The sequence below is a fragment of the Vicia villosa genome, linkage group LG5, assembly GCF_029867415.1.
Source record: "Vicia villosa cultivar HV-30 ecotype Madison, WI linkage group LG5, Vvil1.0, whole genome shotgun sequence".
Classification (NCBI taxonomy): domain Eukaryota; kingdom Viridiplantae; phylum Streptophyta; class Magnoliopsida; order Fabales; family Fabaceae; genus Vicia; species Vicia villosa.
In genome coordinates, this window is record NC_081184.1 from 37,058,392 (window position 1) to 37,081,098 (window position 22,707).

The window sequence follows — 22,707 nt, forward strand, 5'->3', positions numbered from 1 at the left end:
CTCTTATCATTCCTCCATTTTTATGAGTACTGATCTACCAATCAAAACACCAACAAATAGAATAAAAAAAAGTAGTATACAAGTGAATCAAAGGTAAGAACCTAAAGAATGTGATACTTAGCTTGTGTTGGATCGGAAACGACATCGCAAAAGGGTGGACGTCGAGCTTCGACGGTGGAAACCGGCGGCTGGGCTGAGTTGCGTGTCTTCTTTGGTAAACATTTAACCCAATAGTACTTGAACCTTGAATGGAAAGCACTGATGTCTTTATAGATAGAAATGTTTAAAGTTGGGAAGAGATGTTCCTTAAAGATAAGAAAAGAAAGAAAATGGTGGTGCAATGCATTCTTTGAAAAAGAGAAGAAATGAAAAGAAAAAAAAGAGAGAGAAAGAACAAATGGTCAAGAAAGAAGAAAAATCTCAATGATTTAAAGAAAGGAAATGAATGCATTGTATGGTGAAGAACAAAAGGGTAACATATGAGTAGTTTGGTACATAAATAATGCTTTCCATGATCATTCACCCTTTTTGTTTCAATGGCCGTGTACATATAATATCATTTGTTTGGAACCCAGGCCAAGTTACAACCAAAGAAAGCCCTCAGTGATCTTTGTTTCTTTTGTCTCGTGTGCATAGTGTAGATGAAAATATGAATTGTTTTGGATGTGCATCATTGCTAGTGAGTGTGATAAGTCCCTTTTGCTATCATTGCAATTGTCCTTTATTTGTTTTGTGAAGAGAAACTTAGGAGATTCATTCATGAACATTATCTTCTTAATGCAATTGTGTTGAAATGTTTGTGTTTAGAAATTGGTCCATAGTCATGCTAGAATCTTGTACAAGCAAGGAAGACTTATCTTGTAGGTATGTAACTCAAGTTTGAACCATTCAATTGATGTTACTAACCTTGTGTGATTTGTTAGTGTGTGTTTTTGAGTTAGCTTTGTTCGAGGACAAACAAAGGTCAAAGTTAGGGAGAGTTGTTAGAATCCCATTTGTGTATATTTTGTATGTGAATTTTGTGGTATTTCTTAAACTCTTGTGCCAAGTTTGATTTCCTTTTGATGTTATTAGGATGTAAATAAATAACTTTTAGTTTATTTTGTATATAAGTTAGTTTAGTAACTTTTGTTAATGTATTTTATAGGTATTAGCATTTATTGGCAAGTTGGAATGAAAAGAAATGATTGGAACAAGCTTTCAAGGAGGTTGGAAGACCAAAAGAAGAAGAATTGCACCAGAAGGTCCGCTCAGTGGAGCTCTAGCGGAGGTAGGCAGAAACTTTTGGTCATCAAGTCCGCTCAGCGGACCTCTAGCGGAGCTTGACAGAGACGAGCATCAAATTTGAGTCCGCTTAGCGGACCCTGAAGACAAAACAGATATTTTAGATGTTCCGCTTAGCGGACCTAGCCCGCTTAGCGGACCTACTTTTTCATATCTTGTGCTTAGCCACTTAAACTTGATATTTTTGTGTTGTTAATGTAACTTTATCATAACACAACTTTAGAGAAAAAGCTAGGGCAAGAGAAGAGGAGTGAAAAACCATTTCAAAAGTATAAAATCAAGATTTCCAAGCATCTTTCTTCATTCTTCTTGAATTTGATGCCACTAAATCTTGGTTTGTTGCTTGTTGTTGAAGCTTTCTTGGTTTGTGTCAAGATTAGAGGTAGTTAGTTTGTAAATATGTATTTTCTTTGATATTTTATGTATGAACTTGGTTAATGATTAATATATGGTGAATATCTTGTTATTCATGTTTTATTTGTTGTTTTGGATCACTATTGAGAGATATGTTTCAAAGCTAGACCTAAAAGATATTCATCTATCAATAAACAAACTCTAGAGATAGATTTGTGAGTTGATAATCACTTCTATCAAGCTTTTAAGATTATCACGTTGATTGTCGGCATGAGAGATCATCTGACGGTTAATATGATAATAATCACGATATTGCTTTAGAGATAAATGGTATCGAGAGGATACGTGGTTGTATTAATCATTAATAGGTTCATATATATGATCATTAGAGTACATATTAAGCAAACTAACGAACACTAATCTTGACACAGTTTTCTCAAATCGTTTTCAAACCCTATTTTATTATCTTTACTTACTTTGCATGCTATTTACATTTCATGTCACCAAACTTTCACCCAAACTTAACTCAAAATACACTAAGCTGTAGAACGGCGGTAATACCGCATCAATCCCTGAGGAGACGATAAAAGAAATACTTATCCTATGCTTTCTAACAGCAGCTTTGCATGATAATTAGCTCTTTAGCATCCACCTTGTTCGGGTTATCCCGAGCAACTATGGTGGATGCTAAAAGGAATTGAAAGACACGAAGGGCAGGATTGTGGATATGCGAAGCAAGTAGGTCATCAAAAGAGTTTGCATTTTGTTTAGTGATCCTGGCCCAAAATGCTTCGAATGCCCAATCCGTGTCCAAGGGTGCTTCACAAATGGCACCCTCCTCATAAGGAAACCCTAACATGGCGGCTAGACCGTTGGTGGAGTAGTCATATTCAACATTAAACATTCTAAATTTGACTCCACCTACGGTGCTAGCAGTGTTAGGCGAGACGTTATAGATTAAGGAACTAAGAAATTCGAACGTCAGCCTAGGGTAGGTGGGTGCTTGAGTGGCAAATATATCATGCATGCATAGTTTGTCGAGAAGGAAGAAAACACTATGGTATATCCCTAAAGAATAAAGAGAGTTTTCATCGATATACCTGGTGGAGTGGATTGGTGTGGTTAGCAACTTTTCAAGTAGTTGACGTTGCTTTTCGCCCGGCTTGCCTTCTCGCAAAATGTAGCCTTGATACTCCATGGGATCTTCTTTGGAATGAATGTAAAGAGAGGAGGGAGTTTTTAGAATGTAGAGGTAGTGAAAGTGTGAGAAAGAAAATAGAATAGAGGGGTATTTATAGGTAGTGAAAGAAAATGGTGGTTGATAAGTATTTATGGTGGGAATTAATGTAGTGGAGTAGTTATGGATGATAATAGGATTTATGGGGGGTTAGGAATGGAAGAAAATGGGATTGGAAGTGGAAAAAGGGGAAGAATGGGGTGGTTTTCGAGCAACTAGCCGTTAGGTGACCGTTGCGTCACCGCGGCCGCAAAAGGCCCACTGCGGGCGCGGCCAGTTCAAAGATGGCTGGGCCGAATTTTTGTCCTCTTTAGCTTTTGGGCCTCTCTTCCTTTTTTTGGCTTTTGGGCCCCTTCTCTTTGTCTTTGCTTACATCTTGGGGGTGTACCTAGCATATATTTTTTGTAGAATATATATATATATATATATATATATATATATATATATATATATATATATATATATATATATATATAAATATATATTCTTATATATATATATATATATATATATATATTATTTTTATTACTATTCATTATTATATTTTTTCTTTTTTCGTTATGATGACCAGAAAAAACAAAAACATTAGTAGAACAAGTGAGTACACAAAAGGGAAAAACACAAACATATATATATATATATATATATATATATATATATATATATATATATATATATATATATATATATATATATATATATATATATATATATATATATATATATATATATATATATAAGTACGAACGTCGGGTCATTACAATGTAGATAGTGCATAAAACATATAATGCAACAAGTGTATCAAATGAGACTAAAAGGGAAATCAACATAAGGGAAATCATATATATATATATATATATATATATATATATATATATATATATATATATATATATATATATATATATATATATATATATATATATATATATATATATATATATATATATATATATATATACACACACACTAAGACAAGAGATCTCGTGAACAACATAGATCTATCACCAACCGGGAGGATGCTTTGCAGGAGGGTCTGGGCCACGCAGCTCAGTCAACTGGCGTCGAATCTCTGCCACCTCGTGAGCTAGATCATCTAACTCACCAGCAAAGGAGGCATCATTCAACTCCAACTGTAAATGAAGGTCAGCCACCTCGTTGCGGAGCGTGGCTATCTCGGTGCGCATAGCGATCAATAGAGTGCAAATGTCAGGTTCCTGCAGATTGAGGTTGTTAGTAAGAACAATAGTGTGCACAACCTCGGGTCCGGGTGTGTACTCCGAGATAGGATCCTCAGTTCCAGGGGTGTACTCAGGAATCGGGTCCTCATGGCCAGGAGTGTACTCAGGAATTGGTTCCTCAGGGCCAGGAGTGTACTCAGGAGTAGAATATGATGTCTCACCCCAACCCTCCACAGAATAATTCCAGTTAGCAGGGTTGGAAACACATGTCTTCTGAGGGTCTGGCAGGGTAAAGGTGTAAGCTGTCTGATCGTCGATGAGTAACCTATACTGATATGGATGGAAGGAGGCTCTCCTAATGAGTCCATGATCCATACAGAAATCTAGATCCAGAAAGGTATACCCTCAGTACGGAGTCAACTGAAATAACATCCTTTCCAAGCCCAGAGCAGAGGCTATCTGTGTCACATTCTCTCCAAAATATATGAATCCTGCAGTAGACCTGGCAGTCTGGTCTAAGCTCCATCAGAAAACCTCCACTAGTGATGGGTTTGGACTGGCTGGCACAATATAGGAATAAAAAGACCTCCTCAGAAGTGAGTAGGTGGTCACCATAGCTCCTCCCAAAGAATGTGTGGCAAAGGATCATCTCAAAGCACCGAAAAGCTGGATTATGGATCTTCCTTGACAGCTGGGTAGAAGGGTCAAGGCTAGCTCCATCAGTAATGTCCTGCTAGAATTTGTCAATATCTCTACTTAAAAAGTAATTCAGTGGCATCTCAGTGATGGCGGTCGGTCCAGTTTGGTATGATAAACTTTAACCAAAGTGCTCCAAGACTCGATTACAACTCAATCTACACCGTAGTAACTCCCCGATGTGAAGAGGTTACTACTTTACAGTAATTGATACTATATGGCTTAAGTTTGTACTAAGCTTGGATGGAAAACAAAAATGAAAATGAAAAACTATATATAATGGATTCTGGAAGTGCGTAAGGACATAAGTGCCCCTCAACTCCTTCTGAGCGGGAACCATTTTGTGAAGGCCGCGGGCGCGGCAACCTCACCGCGGGCGCGGCAACCTCACCGCGGGCGCGATGGTCAATAACAGACAAGATCGTGTGATCATGGAAGTTGGCTCCATCATGGAGTGGGCCATGTCATCGCGTCCCATATGGCCGGCGCGGTGCTGAACGCCACAAGTACAAATCTTCTTGAAAAACCTATTTTCTTGGCGTTTTGGCTCGTTTCTTCACTAAAGGCTCCGAAAGGTCAAGAATCCTAAAAACAAAGGAAATACAAGCATAATACAAGAAAATGATAATAAAAACTAAGGAAAACATGTGATATTCGAGCCAGAAACATATTGCGATTCAGTGCGATCAGACTTCTAGGTAGAAATAGCGTTGGGTAGTGATTAAGCGAGAAGTTGTAAAATGGGACTGTTTACGCTTTGAACTAATACTGCTAATAATGGATTTCCTTCATGGCTTGGTATACCCCAGATTAGGTGTAGTTGCATTCAACTGGGTTAACAATTTTTGTGTGTTCTTTATCTTTTTGCATTAAGTTTTTCAGTTTGATAATTGTGTTGTAAGTTAGCAGATGTTATAACATCTGTCTTTACATTGTATATTGTTAGGACATCTGTTGTAAGTGCCACAATTTCAATTGGCATCAGAGCAAACACCATATTCTTCCTATTGGATGAGCTCCAGGGAAACTAATTTTTGGTACTATAGATTCTAAGATAAAATTGTCAGACACCATCGTATTTCTTGGAAGTCTGTTTAAAAGTATGTTGCAGAGACTAGAACAAAGGGAAAGAGAAAAAGCCAGAGATATCTCATCTAACTCCAAAATCTCCAAGATGAAGAGATTCAGTGTAATGAATGTAAATAACTCGGGGACTCTAGAACTGAATGTTCTACATATCTCAAACCCAAGGGACTGACTACTTTGTGGTCAGATGATGAATCTGCTGAAGAGGAAGCTGCTAAAATTGTGACTGCCTTAGCTGGAAAATGTGACTCTAGGGAAGACTCCTATAGTGAAGAAATCTCCCAAGATGATATTGCTATTCCGTATAGATAGTTGTGCAACAAAAGTGAGGAAGTTTACCATATAGGAGTAAAGCAAAGAAGGATCATAGCTAATCTCAAGGCAAAAAACGAAGAATATATGGTTGAAAACTATGAACTCCAAAGTAAAGTAACCTTATTAACATCTCAACTTGATAATGGGTGTTAGGATGTTGAATAATGGATCTAATTTGTTGGATGACATTCTATAAGATGTAAGAAAAGTAAGAAGACATACTAAAATTGGGTTTAGTCATCAACTCTCGAAAAACAAAGAGAAAACCCTTTGGATAAAGTTTGTTCCAGATACAATACATGATGAAGACAAAATTTCTAATCCAATGTCACAACATCGTGAAAGATCTTTAAAAACTCAGACCAGAGCGAAATTTCAGTCCTTGAAATGTCTGTTTTGTGGAAGAAATGGTCACTAAGAGCAAGTTTTTCACAAGCTTCATGGATATCCGAAATATTCATCTCAATCCAATACAAGATCTTTACATATTAAGCCCAAGTTGAGTTGGAGAGAAAGAAATCTTATTGCTCATACCTCTCTTAAAGTCTCATCAAATGAAGACTGGTATTTTGACAGTGAATGCTACAGACACATGATAGGAGTAATAAATCTGTTAGAAGATTTCAAACCTCATACTACTAGCTATGTTCCTTTTGGAGATGGTGCAAAAGGTGTAATCAAAGGTGTTGAAAGACTAGTTTGTGAAGTACCTCCTAAGTTTGATAGAGTCATATTTGTAAAGGGTCTTGCTGTCAACCTAATAAGCATTAGTCAGCTATGTGATCAAGGTCTAAAGGTAAACTTTACTAATTCTAAATGTTTGGTCACCAATAAAGACAATGAAGTACTAATGAAAGGAGACATATCTAAGGATAATTGCTATCTATGGACACCTCATGGAATCAATGATGCCTCCACCTGTATGATGACCAAACAAGATGAAGTCAACCTATGGCATCAAAAACTTGGCCACACACACTTGAAGGGTATAAATAAAATTGTGTCCAGTGAAGCTATCAAAGGCATGCCTAATCTCAAAATAGAAGAAGGTAAAATCTGTGGAGAAGTTAGATAGGAAAGCAAACCAAGATCTCACACCAGCAGCTTCAATATCAAACCACTATAAAATTCCTAGAACTTCTTCATATGGATCTGATGGGACTTATGCAATTTCAAAGACTTGGTGGAAAAATGTATACATATGTTGTTGTTGATGATTTTTCTAGATTCACTTGGGTAAAATTAATTAAAGAAAAATCTGAAGTCTTCAAAGAGTTGTGCCAAAAACTTTAAAGAGAGAAAGACAAAAACATTGTTAGGATCAGAAGTGACCATGGTAAGGAGTTTGAAAATAGAAAATTTGCTGAATTTTGTGCCTCTGAAGGTATCAATCATGATTTCTCCTCTCAGATTACTCCTGAACAAAATGGAGTTGTAGAAAGAAAAAACAAAACTCTGCAAGAATCAATAAGAGTCATGCTTCATGCTAAGAAGTTACCATGCTATTTTTGGGCAGAAGTTATGAATACTGCTTGTTATGTCCACAATAGCGTAACCTTAAGAACTGGAATAGAAAATACTTTATATGATTTATGGAAAGGAAGAAAACCTGCTGTCAAATACTTTCATGTCTTTGGAAGTAAGTGCTACATCTTAGCTGATTATGAATATCGAAGAAAAATGAATCCCAAAAGTGACGAAGGAATATTTCTGGGCTATTCAACAAATAGTATAGCCTACAGAGTTTTCAACACCACAATCCAAGTCATGATGGAATCAATAAATATTGTGATTGATGACTCAAGCACAGACAATGATCTTAATGTTAACAATGGGCAACCTAGATGAAGTTTCTCTCTTGGGAGGAGACTTCGACAAGGTGGCCTAATGTCCTCTCAACTATTTGTTATTTGTACATATGTTCTATCACGATTACTCAGGAAGGAGATGATGGTCAACAACATTCATGGGATTCAAGTTTCTAGGAGGGCTCCTAAGACATTCCATGTGTTTTTTGCTGATCATTGCCTCTTGTTTGCACAAGCCAATTCCATTAAGGCTAATTGTTTCCTAAAGACCCTTGATAGGTACCAAAATGCATCAGGACAAGTGGTTAATCTTGATAAATCATATGAATCTTTTAGTTGAAATATGCGTGAAAAGGTGAAAGAGATGATACATAACCGGATGGGTGCTAAGACTGTGATGTCTCATTCTTGATACTCATGTCTGGCTATAGTGTTTCAGAGATCTAAGAATGAGGTTTTTTGCCTTGTTATGAAGCAAGTATGGAAAAAAGTCAAGTGGTGAAAAGAAAGCTTTTCTGTCTAGAATAGGTAAGGAGGTCCTTATCAAGGCTGTTACACTGTCCATTCCAAACTACATAATGAGTTGCTATAAGCTTCGTGAAAGTTGTTGTGATGAGATTGAATTTTTGTTAGTGAAGTTTTAGTGGTGGCAAGGAATGAGGAAAGGAAGATGCATTGGTTGAAATGGGATAAATTGGCTATGTCAAAGAGCGTTTGCGGATTGGGGTTTAGAGGTTTCAGCGAGTTCAATATTAGTTTTCTTGGGAAGCACTTCTGGTGCATGTTGGTGGGGGAACAATCTCTTTTTGGGAGAGTTTTAAAAGCAAATATTTTCCTAGGTGTTCTATTCTTGATGCTACAACAGGTTTCTCCCCAAGCTATGCTTGGAGGAGTATCCTAAGTGCAAGTGAAGTAGTTAAAAATGTCTATAGGTGGCGGATTGGGGATGGTGCCAAAGTGAGAGCATGGAAGGACAATTGACAATTGGCTAACATGTGATTTTGGCCTCTGTTTCGAAAGTTTTGTATGCACTATTGGCTCTAATGCTCTAGTTAAGGAACTTATCGATCAAGACTTGCATATTTGGAATATAGAGCTGCTTGAAAATTGTTTTAATCTCTCTGAAGCTTTGGAGGTCTGTAGTATCACTTTGTTCTTTAGGAAGCCTGAAGACAAAATCATCTGGCACTATCAAGAAAACTAAACTTGCAGTATGAAGAGACTATTCGGTGTGTTATGCTTATAGGTGCCTCAGTAGGAAAAAACTAAATTTGCTACCAAGAACATTAGGAGGTGCAAAGGATATTCTCTGGCATAACATTTGGAAAGCTCCTGTTTAGAATAGGATAAAAGAGTTTCTTGGAGAGTGGCTAGAAAGATTTTACCTACTAAATGCAACTTGAGCAAGAATGGGTTTTAGGATTTATGTTACTAGCGGTTTCTGTTGGGAAAATAACAAAAAAAAATTTCACGCTTGCGACAACACACCCATAAAAGAAGAAAAAAAGCAAAAACTTCAAAACTAAAACTCAAAATTATAATTCAACTTCTAATTTTACAACGACAAAATTTCTAATCTAGGCTCCTAAAAGTGACCACCACTTATTCTTGCACTGTGATTTTGCAAAAACATGTATGATTCTCTTCCCCATACCTGTCGTATTCTGACTCATCTAAAAGTTCCTGACGGGATGGATAGTTGCTTAAAGTGTAACAACCTGCATGATATTCAATTGAGCTGCTTCATCCTGTGGAAAATTTAGTATGCGCAAAACAAACTACTATTCCAACAGATGGCCATAGGTCCGCATGTGGTGGCGGAGGAGGCTCTTAAGGAGTTGGAGGAGTTCAATATAGCAAATCCTCATTTGGGGAACAAGAACAAGATCACAGTAGCTGATGGGTAGGATACCAACCCCGAGAATCTCAGTACAATTCAAGTTGATGTCGGTTGCTTTCAAGAGGGGTATTTCACTCTTGGTTGCGTAATTAGAAACCACAACAATGATGTCTCCTTGGCTTCTAATAAGAAGGATTAGGGACCTTGATAGGATCCTTCTTCAATTTGATGCGCTTTTGTTGTTGACTGTACAAACCAAGTCAAGTTTGCTGGTGCGCCTATTGTGTTAGATTGTAGGCACCTTTTAGACTTTTTTAGGGAGGCTGTTGTAATGTTTATTAACAAAATTTTTAATGAGATGCCCTCCATTTGGTTAGCATAAGTATGAGAGTAGGATCTAGATTTTGGATAGGCTGCATTCCTAATGAGGACTTGAATTTCATATCATATATCCTAGTTGGGTTTTTTGCTAGTAAAAAAAGACGTAATTAGATGGAGAAAGATGTTGGAGAAAGAAATTGTCAAGCCTACTTTTTTTTTCATGATATTAAATCTATTTATTTTAATTTTAATTAAATAATTTATAATTAAATGGAATGAAAGTGGAGAGAGAAGTTGGAAAGAGAAAATAAAGATGTAATTAATTTAGAAAAAAGTTAATAAGTGATTTTTTATAATAAATTTATCATATTTAATTAAATTATGATTATTTATTAATTAATAATATGTATTTTTATTTATTAAAAAGTTTGGCGGAAAATTTTAGTAATTTTTTTTTTTTGTAATTGATGGTATGTCGTGGTTTATCATGTTATGACATTTGAATATGTGATTTTAAGTTTATAATAAACTCTTGAAAACTATTATTACGAAATATCTTGTGGAGGAATATTTGACGGCAACAAAGCTTTTGTATAAACTTCACTTATCCATATATATTCATAAAATATTTGCTAAAATGTAAGCAAGAATACATTATTACTTTATGTTTATCATATTAGCGAATGTGGGTATTTGAAATAGGTACCAACCAATTTGATATAAGCAGCTAAGGGTTGGAAAAGACCCGCCGAACTGGTCCAAATTGTTTAAAATCAGAAGAAAAAAATTGGGCGGGTTCAAACAGTCCAACGGGTCCACTGGATTAAATTGGCAGTTTAAGGGGGGGTGTTGATGCTCTGTTCTGTATTATTGTCTGATGTTTGGCTAAAACATATAATAGCAGCTAAAGGTATTAATTGTGAATCTTGCAAATATAAAAAGAACAAAATAGGTACAAGCAAGATGTTATATGGAATGTCATGACATCAACTCATGACATCGCGCCTGCAGAATTGGAAGGAATATTCAGTTTATTACTCAACAGATAGAGGATATTCGTAGAATATTTTGTAATCCTATGTGGCACAAATTTAAAGGTCTAAATAGTATTTGAAGAATCAGATCAGAAGATTGAAGATTCAGGAAGAATCAGATCAGAAGATTGAAGATTCAACAGTTTCTAATTTAGGAGATAAATTAGGAAACTCGTGATTAAAAGATCTTGATTGTAGCAGAAGATTTCTGCAGATTTGTAACAACAAGGAATGCTGCGATTTGTAAGCCCAAGTCCAATTGAGATCAGGTTATAAATAGAAACCTTTGTAACCTAGTTTGAGAGAGCTAACCGAGTATTGGCAAGATGTAGTTTTTAGGGTTAGCCGTGTAGGTGAACCACCCGGTTTGTGGGATGGTCACTTATATGTGATTCTCGAAGCTGTCAAGCAAGAGAATTTTAGTGTGAATCTCGAAGCCTGTAGGTAAGAGATGTTGTGTTCTTGGAGGAAGCTATTAAGCAACTTCAGGTTATGTTTGTTTATGTATTTAGAATGTTGGTGATTAGGTCCTCGATGCAGTGGCTGATTTGTTGACTGCTAGACATCATTGCTATGATTGGGAGTGGAATGGAGATATTCCATATTTAGGGAGAACCTAGGTAGAAGGGTCATTTGGTAGTGATTAAGTGAGGAGTTGTAAACTGGGAGTTTAGCTCTGAATTGATATTGCTTATAGTGAACTTCATCCCTAGCTTGGTAGCCCCCAGAGTAGGTAGTTAGACCGAACTGGGTTAACAATTCTGTGTGTTGTTTATCTTCTACATTATGTTATTTGTTCAGTCATGGATGTTATAACATCGTTAATAACATCAGGTTCAGAGGTGTTAGCTGTTCCTTTTCAGAACCATATAAACTTTACAATCTAGTTATGTTGACTGAACATATGTGATCCCAGGTCTCATTGACTCCGTCTAAGGAGTGATTAAAAATTGAGGGATCTTTCTGTTCTGCCTCTACATTAATAACAGATAAGATGTGTTGACATCGTGAATGACATCCGAGTCTGTCATACCAGAATTTTCAATTGGTAACAGAGCAGGCATCCTGCCTGTTTCTGGATGAGATCCACAAGGGATAAATTCTGGTTGTGGTAAAGGTAGAAGATTGTTTGAACAAGGAATGTTCATATTGTATGGTCCCTTGAAGTGGAGGATGGACCTATGTGTGAAAGATTAGACCAACCTGACTAAGAGCGGTGACGCTAAAACAAGGAGTGCTAAATCCGAAGGCTTCATGCGGGAATGAAGAAGTTGAATTTCAGAACTAATTTGACCGGAACCTATGGATAGAGAAGAGTTGCATCAAAACCTTCATGCGGGAGTGAAGATATTGATAAGGTAATCTCTGTGTATATGTGAGTTCTTCAAGTCAGGATTTTGGTTTGGTCTAGTCTGTTGCTTGGTGCAGAAGCAAGCATTGTGCAAGGTTGAGTAGAAATCAATCTGTAGTTGTCATGCTTACATCTAACACGTAAAGTAAGCATTGTGTGAATTCTGTTGAAGTATGACTATTTTCCGCTGCATAGTCTCTGTAAAACCCTAGGGTTATTTATATTCAATAGAATATATGGCAGATATTGACAGCTATAATTAAAGTGTCAAAGACACTTGAGTAATCTCTCAATTCCACTCATAATGACATGGTTTATTAGAGCTGATGAATGTCAACTGATCAATGATATTCATAATCATCTGCAAGTGTGTACCTTGAAAACTTCAAGGCTGATGTGCTCCTAGAAAGAGGAACAGATGTCCTACCGGATGTTGGGACATTAGTACTAGTATGCAGCTACCAGCTGAAGAATAGATGTTCTGGTGCTAAACTAATGTAGTGTGAGAACGTTGGTTTGGAACCTACTCCTGGTCTGGAAGAGGAGACATCTGGCTATAAGTTAATCAGGACAAGATTAACATGTGCTCAGTGCCACAAGAAAACTCATGAAGGTATTCCTTTCTGATCCTTTATGATTTACTCAAGAAGAGCTTATATCTTGCAATTTCCTCTAATCAATGAAACAAGATATGTGTAGTTTCATTCATAACCATAGAGCAGTTGTTGGAGCTGAATATTGTGTCTCAATCACAGTGAAATATGGTTAAGAATGTGTACTTCCCTAGTTGTTATCCAGAAAGGGTAGTGTTGTTTGGAATCAAGGAAGTCAGATGAATCTGACTAATTCAGTGTCATGCTATAACTAAGTCTGTTCCAAAAACCTAAATGAGGGAATCTCCTCTATAGGTACATACTATGGCATCCATCATCTCAAAATCATTATGAAAGTCTGAAGAAAAGCTTATTTAGATGCTGGCTATTATACTCCTTGATATGTCTGGATATTGTTGATAATTGGATTATTCTGTCCTCACCCTGAGTGTTGTCAATTTGACGTTAAAGATGTTAACCAATAACCATGAAGGACGATGTCATATCTGATGTCACAACATCATCTCAAGATCTTCAGTTTCTGTGTAGTATATTTTCCAAGAAAAGAAAGTACAAATGTGAAGAGGTAACCAGTCAGAATGACCTAGTGCGAGTAGCAAATTCTAACTGAAAAGCTGGTAAGTACTTTGACGGGAGACTTAGTACTTATTGGGTTTAGAATCTGGATGATGGACTGAGAAGAAGTTCTTCTAGCTATGTGTTCTCAATTATCTTCACACATCAAGGAAGAAGGCAAGAGCATCTAGTACATCATACTGGTTCTGCTAAATATCTTGATGGGAGCTGGATATTTACAATGTCTGTATGAAATAACTCAGACGTGTATGCGGAATTAATTATTGGTTATACAATCATAGTTTCTTCTACTTCAAGTTGCAGAGTGTGGCAATCTGAATCTTGTGTAGCAAGTAAACTGAGGTTTCTAAAATAGGAAATTGTGGCAAATTCCAAATGAAGGGAACTTCAAGGACGAACATCAAAGATGTCCTGAAGTTGTATATCTCAGGGGGAGTAAAAGAATATGAAGATTAGCAAAGACAATGTTGTTTTACTTCTACCCAAATGCAAAGTCTCTCAAAGACTAAATCTTGAAGAAAGAAGAACAAAGTCACACAAAACGTCAGAACATAACTCATATTATGTTTATTCTCAAAGACCAGCAAAGAATATTCTTTGCATTATCATCTGAAGACATGGATTGATGGTGCGTATCACTTGTTCTGATCTAGTGCATGATCCAACCTATGCACAAGTCCACCTGGTGCAGTTTGTCCTCTAATAACATCTCTTGATTGAGACTTTAAGTAAAAGTCCATGTATGTTGTTTAAATTTCTCAGGGTTATAGAGTCTTTTCGTTTTTTTTTAGTCTTGTTTGAGTCCCTCATGTTCTTCTTTCGGATATGAGAAATGTCTAGAGTCTAGGTTATGGTTGTCAAGTTGTGACAATCATAGGGTTTAAGGGTAGTGTTCAGGCATTGTGAAGTCTGAGGTCATTCTTTACAATTGTTTGGTAAAGAATAAGAGTCTTGTTTCGTGTCGTGAACACAAATTGTTTCTTGTGTTCCAAAGTCCTCTATAGAGAAGTATTATCTCTATGGATAGTCAGAGTTTGTAACACCCCATATTTTCTAATTTTAATTTAATCGGAAATTAAATTATTTATTGGAATTATTTGGCATTTTATTGGATTTATTGGAGAATTATGAGATGGGCTATTGGGCCAAATGTGGTGTTAGTAAAAAGGGGGTGCTATGTTAGTAGGCCTTTTACTAAATTAAAATCTATTTTCATAAAAATAAGGAATTGAGGAAAAAAGGAAAATAGATGTGAAAGAGGAGCAGAAGAGTAGAAGAGCTGATACGTGAAAGAGGAACAGAAGAGTGTAGCAACCTGCCTAAAAATTATACTTAGAGAGTCGCCACCTATTCTACCAAGGCGAATAGGAAACCTTTAATGGTTACGAGATTCAAGGTAAGATACTATATTCGGGTTAAGGGAAGGTGTTAGGCACCCAAAACCCTTTCCTAAAGGTTAACATTGCAAAGATTAGGGTTAGGGCAAAAGCATAAAAAAGGGGTAACAGACAGTTATTAGGGTTAAAAGATTAATTATTGAACATGATTAAGATTTGGAGGAAGGGGGACTCGCCTTGTTGTCAAGTGCCTACGTACCTCCTTAGGGAGGATCAGAGTCTACGTAGTTCGGGGAAGGGTTGTACGCCCTTAGAATTTGAATTTTGATAGGGTTGGGAATTTGTCTCAAAGGCTTTTGAAATAGCCTATGATAATGTGTAATTTGATACCGGGAGTTTTGGAAAGTTTGGGAAGTGTTTTAAGAGTGGGCGTACAACCCTGATTTAATTTGTACTATTAACCGCAATAATTGATTGATTCAATTACCATAGTTAAAAGATTAATAATTTGCACCATTACCAATTTTAATCGATTGATTCGATTATCACTAATAATGAATTAAGGTATATTTTAATAATTTTTATAGAATTTTTATGTGCATTGTTACCCCTCGTAATCGATTGATTCGATTAAAAAGAATAACAAATTAAATCGAAGGGAAGACGGTTAATCATCACAACTAATAAAATAGTTGCAACCATTTAACCAAATAATAGAAACCAATTTTTATTTAATTAAATAACATTTTAATTAAAATTATTGTTGACCATAGCGATTAATCGATTTAATCGGAACGAACAACAAATTAGAATTTTTAATAGAAATATCATATATATTTTATTTACAAAAAATAATTATTATACATAATTAATTATATAAAAGAATTAATAAAAATCAAATATATTAATTAAATTGAATTAGTTAATTAGGCTTTGATTCAATGTGGTTACAATTGGGGTATATGGTATAGGGAGTCAATCAGGGGCGTCAGATCTAAGCTGGGATGAGGATCAAGGGATGGATCATGAGGGTGCATGGTGGTGGTTAGGCCCTAGGGCGCACCGAATCCACTAGAAATTCACAGAAAAATAATATGTTGGAGGGGAGGCTCAAACCTGCGACCTCACCCTCCCATACGCGCTTCTCAACCACCCCAACTGGATTGCCTTTGTGTTTATCATACGCACACATCATCATATATAAAATCATAAAAACAAGGAAAAGGAACGCGCGCAAAATTTCAAAACCACCAACCGTATGATGACACGCCATCATCTTCCCCACCAGACCTGTATTTTTTCTGGGGATTAGCTACGAAATAGCTACGAATTCCCTTCGTAGCGATCAAACCTGAGAAATAGCGACTAGGGAATACATCCATATAAATCTGTCGCGACCTTACCTTTATCCTCCCCTCAACCATGCGAACTCAAACACACATCTAATTATCCCTAATTTGACTCCTAATAGAAAGCCCCAATTTAGAACCCTAAAGTCCAAAACGACCTCTAATGGCAAAACGGGATTCAAGCACGCAAACTCAACATTCATAACCCAGAAACGTTAATGGCCATAAGATAAACCTAAATATGCAATTAGATTTCAGTGGGAGTGCATGAATTGTCCAGATCGAATGAGTTTTCAGAGCGACTTACTTGAGTTAGATGGAGAAAGTTCTGGGGGTGCTGATGAAGCGTGATGATCCAGGTAGCTTCCAAATCGCTTGAGGAAGCTTTTGCAATCTTCAGATCTCCTTGAAAGCCTCTAATACTCTGAAACCGAATCCAAGTTCCTGAGTGACTTTTGAAGTTCTTGCAAGTTTGCTTTCTCTCAGAATCTCGTCCCCTATTCTGTTGCTTGATGTTGTGTACTTATAGGGGAGAGAATTAGGTCTAGAAAAGAGCCCAAAAAGCCTTTGAATCCAAACTTCCTTCTTTGAGAAATTTGATTTTGTTTCTTGAATAAAAAGTTTCTTTTTTTGCCAAGATTATGTACCAATCTCCTCCCATTTGATTTGCCACGAAAATTATAATATATTTGCCATTAATACTGATTGGAATTGGCCTATATGATTATTTTAGCATAATATTTGATTTCTATACTTAATTAAATCATAAAAATGAAATAAAAATTATATTAAACCAAATAAAGTATTAAATTTCGTGGCCTCTTATTTTGGGCATGCTAATGACTTGTGGACCAAGTTTGTATCATAAGACCATAGGCCCACTTGCAAAATTTCTCAATTTGAACCCTCTTTTTTCACATTTGGTCCTCCAAAATTGCCCAACTTTGATCAAGCATATCTCACTCAATTTTTAAGCTATGAGGGAGTTCTAATACTTTTTGGAAACCTCAAAGTGTCCTCTACAAGCCACTTTGGAACATATTTTTCATTTGGAGCTTTTATCTTGATCATGTCTTCTTTAACAAAAAACTGCTTTTGAAGAATGCCTAAAAATGACCTGTAATCTTTTGTACTGTACCTCCCAAATGAAGCATTTCTAGCCCTAGCTTGTGAGAGACAAAGTTGTAGAGAATCCAAATTCCTTCAAAATAGGCTTTGATTGGGGAGTTTTTGATGTTCCAGGTGAAAGTTATGCCCAGTCAAAGTTGGGTTGACCTTCTCCTAAAGAAACCCTAATTTGAACCTTTTGTATTTGTTCATCTCTGAGTTTCTATTAATGGAATCATGATCAAGCTTTGATCAAATGATGGATATACATCCCCATACTTGTTGTATGACCAATGGTTAGAAGTTTGGATCATGCCTTGACTTTGGATTTGAATTAGTTGATTGTAGATCTTGGGACTCTTTGAGCAGGTAACCTTTGGAGTGGTGCCTTGACTTTTGCCATGGAGTTAAATTAGATTACTATAAACCATATACCTTTGATTAGGAGCCTTATCTCATTGATCCCTCTTAGAGGAATCTCAGACCCTTAGGAGGCTCTTGGCTAGGAGTGTTGCTTGAATGGAACCCTAGTCTTTGAATCTTTGTAAGTGAAGTAGATGGGGCAAATTTTGGGGTATGACAGCTGCCCCTGTTCAATCTTCTTAAACCTGAAGAGGCGGACAGGCCCGCTCGCCTGTTGCGACCTGAAGGTGGAAGATTATTGAACACTGAGAATACCCCGAAATTTGCTGATATTGCGGGGTGTGGAGTAGATGCGTTGTTGGCCACGGGATTAACGTGGTAGGGCATGTTTGGGATTGGGATCGGAATTGAAATTGAAGTTAGTTCTGGCTGCTGCCAGAGAACATGGTGCCATATCAATGTCGTGATAAGACGTAACGCGAGGGTTACGATTTGGATTGAAGTTGAAGGTGCCATTATCACTGCCAAGGGACTAACGTGATAAGACGTAACGCGAGGGTTACGATTTAGTCTTGAAATTGCCATTATCGCTGCCGTGATAAGACGTAACGCGAGGGTTACGATTTAGTTTTGAAATTCCCATTATCACTGCCGTGATAAGACGTAACGCGAGGGTTACGATTTGGTTTGAAATTGCCATTATCACTGCCGTGATAAGACGTAACGCGAGGGTCACGATTTGGTTTGGAATTGCCATTATCACTGCCGCGATAAGACGTAACACGAGGGTTACGATTTGGTTTGAAATTGCCATTATCACTGCCGTGATAAGACGTAACGCGAGGGTTACGATTTGGTTTGAAATTGCCATTATCACTGTCGTGATAAGACGTAACGCGAGGGTCACGATTTGGTTTGGAATTGCCATTATCACTGCCGTGATAAGACGTAACGCGAGGGTTACGATTTGGTTTGACATTTGAAATTGAAAATAGAGTTTGAAATTGGATTCAAGAGAAGCCAAGCTTCATCTGTAAAATGATGCTCTGCGAATGTATATGCTTGTGATTTGCTGTAAATGCATGCATGCTTATGCAGATGGCACATATGTGAGTGTATATGAATATGGATATGTATGGTGACTTTGATGCATTATCTTTTGTCACCCATTGGATTTGTTTAGCTTTCCGAGCAGCTTTGCGGGTCTTAACTCAGATCGTCTAAAGTTAGTCTACTGGGATGTTGCAGTGTTTTCAGGACCAGGCGTATATTGACTACCGGAGATGTCGAGGTTTCAGTCCCCTCCCTTTTTTTTAGTCTGATGATTTGTAAGTTTCTTGTTTTAATTTCAAAGTTTAAAGTTTTTTAAAATAAATAATTCATTGCACTTGGTATTTGTGGTGTCGTTTTTTTTTACCTCCCCGTTTCACTTGGGAGGACGGCACGCTAGACCCTTCACACGAAATTTGGAAGGAGAATGCGCCCGTGGTGGGATGAATTTTATTTCAGTTCTTCCTACGATATCACACGAACTTTCTTATTTGTCCTACGAGTAGGAAAGGGGAAAAAAGATCTCAACTAAACCCTAGGAGTTTGCTAAGTGTGGGGATTTCACCTAGACTAGAAATTCTGGAGTCCGGGAGGTCGGTTATACATAGGGAAGTGTTTAAACACCCTACATATCTGTAGTACTCTACAGGAACCTTCTCTGTGTCATTGTGATTGTGTTTGCTGCTAATGATTGGGAAAGTTTCTCCTTTGTGTTAGGAGAAGGAATTGATTTGATTTGAAAAGACAGACAGACGGACAGACTGACTATTTTTGGTATTTTATTAGCTCGCTGAGATTCCTTGTGAACCTCATGCCTACATATCCCTAGTGGAAGTCAGAGCTTAATGTAGTTCGGGGAACTAACTAGGGAAATTAATTGTTTTTGGTGCCTTGCTTGAAGCTCAAGGTTGAAGCTTGGAATTAAATCTCTGTTTACAGTAAAGAGACATGAAATCATCTTTACAGAGAGGTATTTGTACTATTCTACCACAAACATTTTGAAAGAGTGACAGAATAACTGGATTCATTTCATTCAAGAGGGGGACCTTACTTGTGTGTGCAAGTATGCCAGTCAGATGCCTCTTAAACGAAAGAAAGATGCTCGTCCAAATTAGGGAAAGTGTACAAGTCTGGGGATGTGCCAGAGCATGTCTTTCAGAATCCTAAATGGGAGACTTGATTAAAATTGAAATTGAAATTGAAATGTTTGTTTGTTTGAATGTGGTAGAGTAGTAAAAATATCTCTCTATAGAGATAAGCTATGTCTATCTACTGTATAAAAGATTTGACTTTAGCTGGCTTGTATGAGGCCCAAGCTTGAGGCTTTTTGATTGATTAATTAATATTGACTCTGGGAGATGACTCCATTGAGGATTAATTACAGGGTATTTTTGTGTTCTGTACAAAGCCCAGAATTGAGGCTGACTCTACTTAGGGAGACTCTATTTGTGTGCCTTGTACAAAGCCCAAGGTTGTGGCTAACTGATGAGGATAATTGAATGAATGACTCTATTTTATGTGCCTTGTACAAAGCCCAAGGTTGTGGCTAACTCTAGCTAGGGAAAACATTATTTTCTGCCTTGTACAAAGCCCAAGGTTGTGGCGGACTCTTAAATAAACTGAGTATGGATGACTCTATAGGGAAAAGATCCTATGTGTTAGGAATCTTTGACACATGAAAGTATGGTTTATCTGCCTTGTACAAAGCCCAAGGTTGTGGCTACTGAATGATGAAGAACTCACTGGGGAGACTCTATTATCTGCCTTGTACAATGCCCAAGGTTGAGGCTGACTCTTGACAGGGGAGTTTTATTGTTTGGGTGCCTTGTATGAAGCCCAAGGTTGAGGCTAACTGTTTTTGTTGGTTTTGACTCTACTGAGGAGGTTTTATTTATTAAAAGACTGTTTTTCTTTGGAAGCTAACCCTTTCCAAGGATTTTGACTCAGCTGGTGAATTTGTCTGTTAAAAGACTGACTTTATCATGTTTTCGGAGGCTGACCCTTTCCAGGGGTTTTGACTCTTTTGGGGAAATTATCTCCTAAGAGAAATGAATCTTTTATTTTTTTGACATTTAATGATTGACTTTGGAGGCTAACCCTTTCCAGGGGTTTTTATTGAAAATGAAAGAATGTGTGGAAGCTAACCCTTTCCAGGGTTTTTTATTGAAATGAAGGAATGTGTGGAAGCTAACCCTTTCCAGGGATTTTTATTGAAATGAAGGAATGTGTGGAAGCTAACCCTTTCCAGGGATTTATTGAAATGGAGGTTGATTTTAATTGACTTTGGAGGCTAACCCTTTCCAGGGATTTTATTGAAATGATGGATTGATTTTAAATTGACTTTGGAGGCTAACCCTTTCCAGGGATTTTTATTGAAATGAATGGCAGAAAGATTATCTAATGGAGACTTCTTGTTTAAAGCCCAAGATGAAGGCTGACACAATGCTGAGGATGACCCAAAGCATGGATCCTAGACTCTGCTAAGGAAGATTGATGAAGATAAGGGTGACAGAGACTGTCCATGTCTCTCATTCCAAAAGGTGTACTCAATGCAAAATTGAGACAAACTTAGCTTGTTTAAAAGTCTGGTTTAAATTGGAAGAAACTCACCAGGGTAGGCTAAAAGGTGACTAAAGACCTGTTCCTATGTTTATAAGAAACCTGATGGGTCCTTGTATACAAGCTCAAGAGGAAGCTGGAAATGCTTTTAAGAAGCTTGTGGGTCCTTGTACAAAGCCCAAGAGGAGGCTAATCGAGGGTCCTTGTTATAGCACAAGAGAAAGCTTATGTGGTTTTGAACTTATTTTGGCTCTAAGCAAATGGGTAAGAGGTTTCACCGGGAATAATTCCTCTTTGGGTGGATGTGTCCTATTTATTTGGATTCTAAGGTTTTTGCCAAGATGTTTCACCGGGAATAATTCATCTTGGGGGTTTGAACTACAGATCTCTAATTAGGAAAGAGCCTTCACCGGGAAGACATTCTCAATCCTAGGCCATATTCCTATAATATATATATAATTTAACTGTCCTAAGGTTTATACTCAGACGTAGTTCTAAACTAATATATATGCACAGTTTATATTTGACAGTAATTTAAATAAAGACTGTAAATTGAAAGCTTGTAAAGCCTAACCTGGATGGAGTGGAGGCCATTGAAGAAGTATGTACAGAGCCTCAACAGTAATTTTTGTTGTTTTGTTGATAACAGTTGAATATATATATGATAAACAGTTAATGGTTTTTGAAAACAGAAGAAGTGAAGATGGACAAAGGTCACATAGGTATCTGAAGAGTTTCACCGGGAATAATGCCCTTCAAATACCAGAAGAATGTTTTGAAAACAGAAAGAAGATTTTGAAAATACAGTTTTGAAAACAAGCTAAGAAGAGAAGGTTTTTGGGACTTACACTCTATTAGAGGCCCAGTACTTTACAGTACTGGTTACAAAAGCAATTTGAAAATGATTTGTGATTTTTGAATGATTACTGTTGTGAAAACAGTTGATTATTGATTTGAAATGATTACTGTTATGAAAACAGTTTAAGAGTTTTAGGCTTACCTCGAAGAATGAGAAATTGGATTTCTGAGTTTGAGGTGTTACCTTGATCCTTAAGTGATATGCTTGGAATAAATTGGGATCTCAACAGTTATTGAGCATCCACACCAGCAGAAAAGAACGTCGGATAAGCTTACAGCTTACAGCATTCCACAATCATCCAGTAATTGTTTAAGGACTTCTACAGCAAATGGAAGACCAAATAAAACAGACAAATCCAAAAGACAACAGAGAAATAATCTCTAACT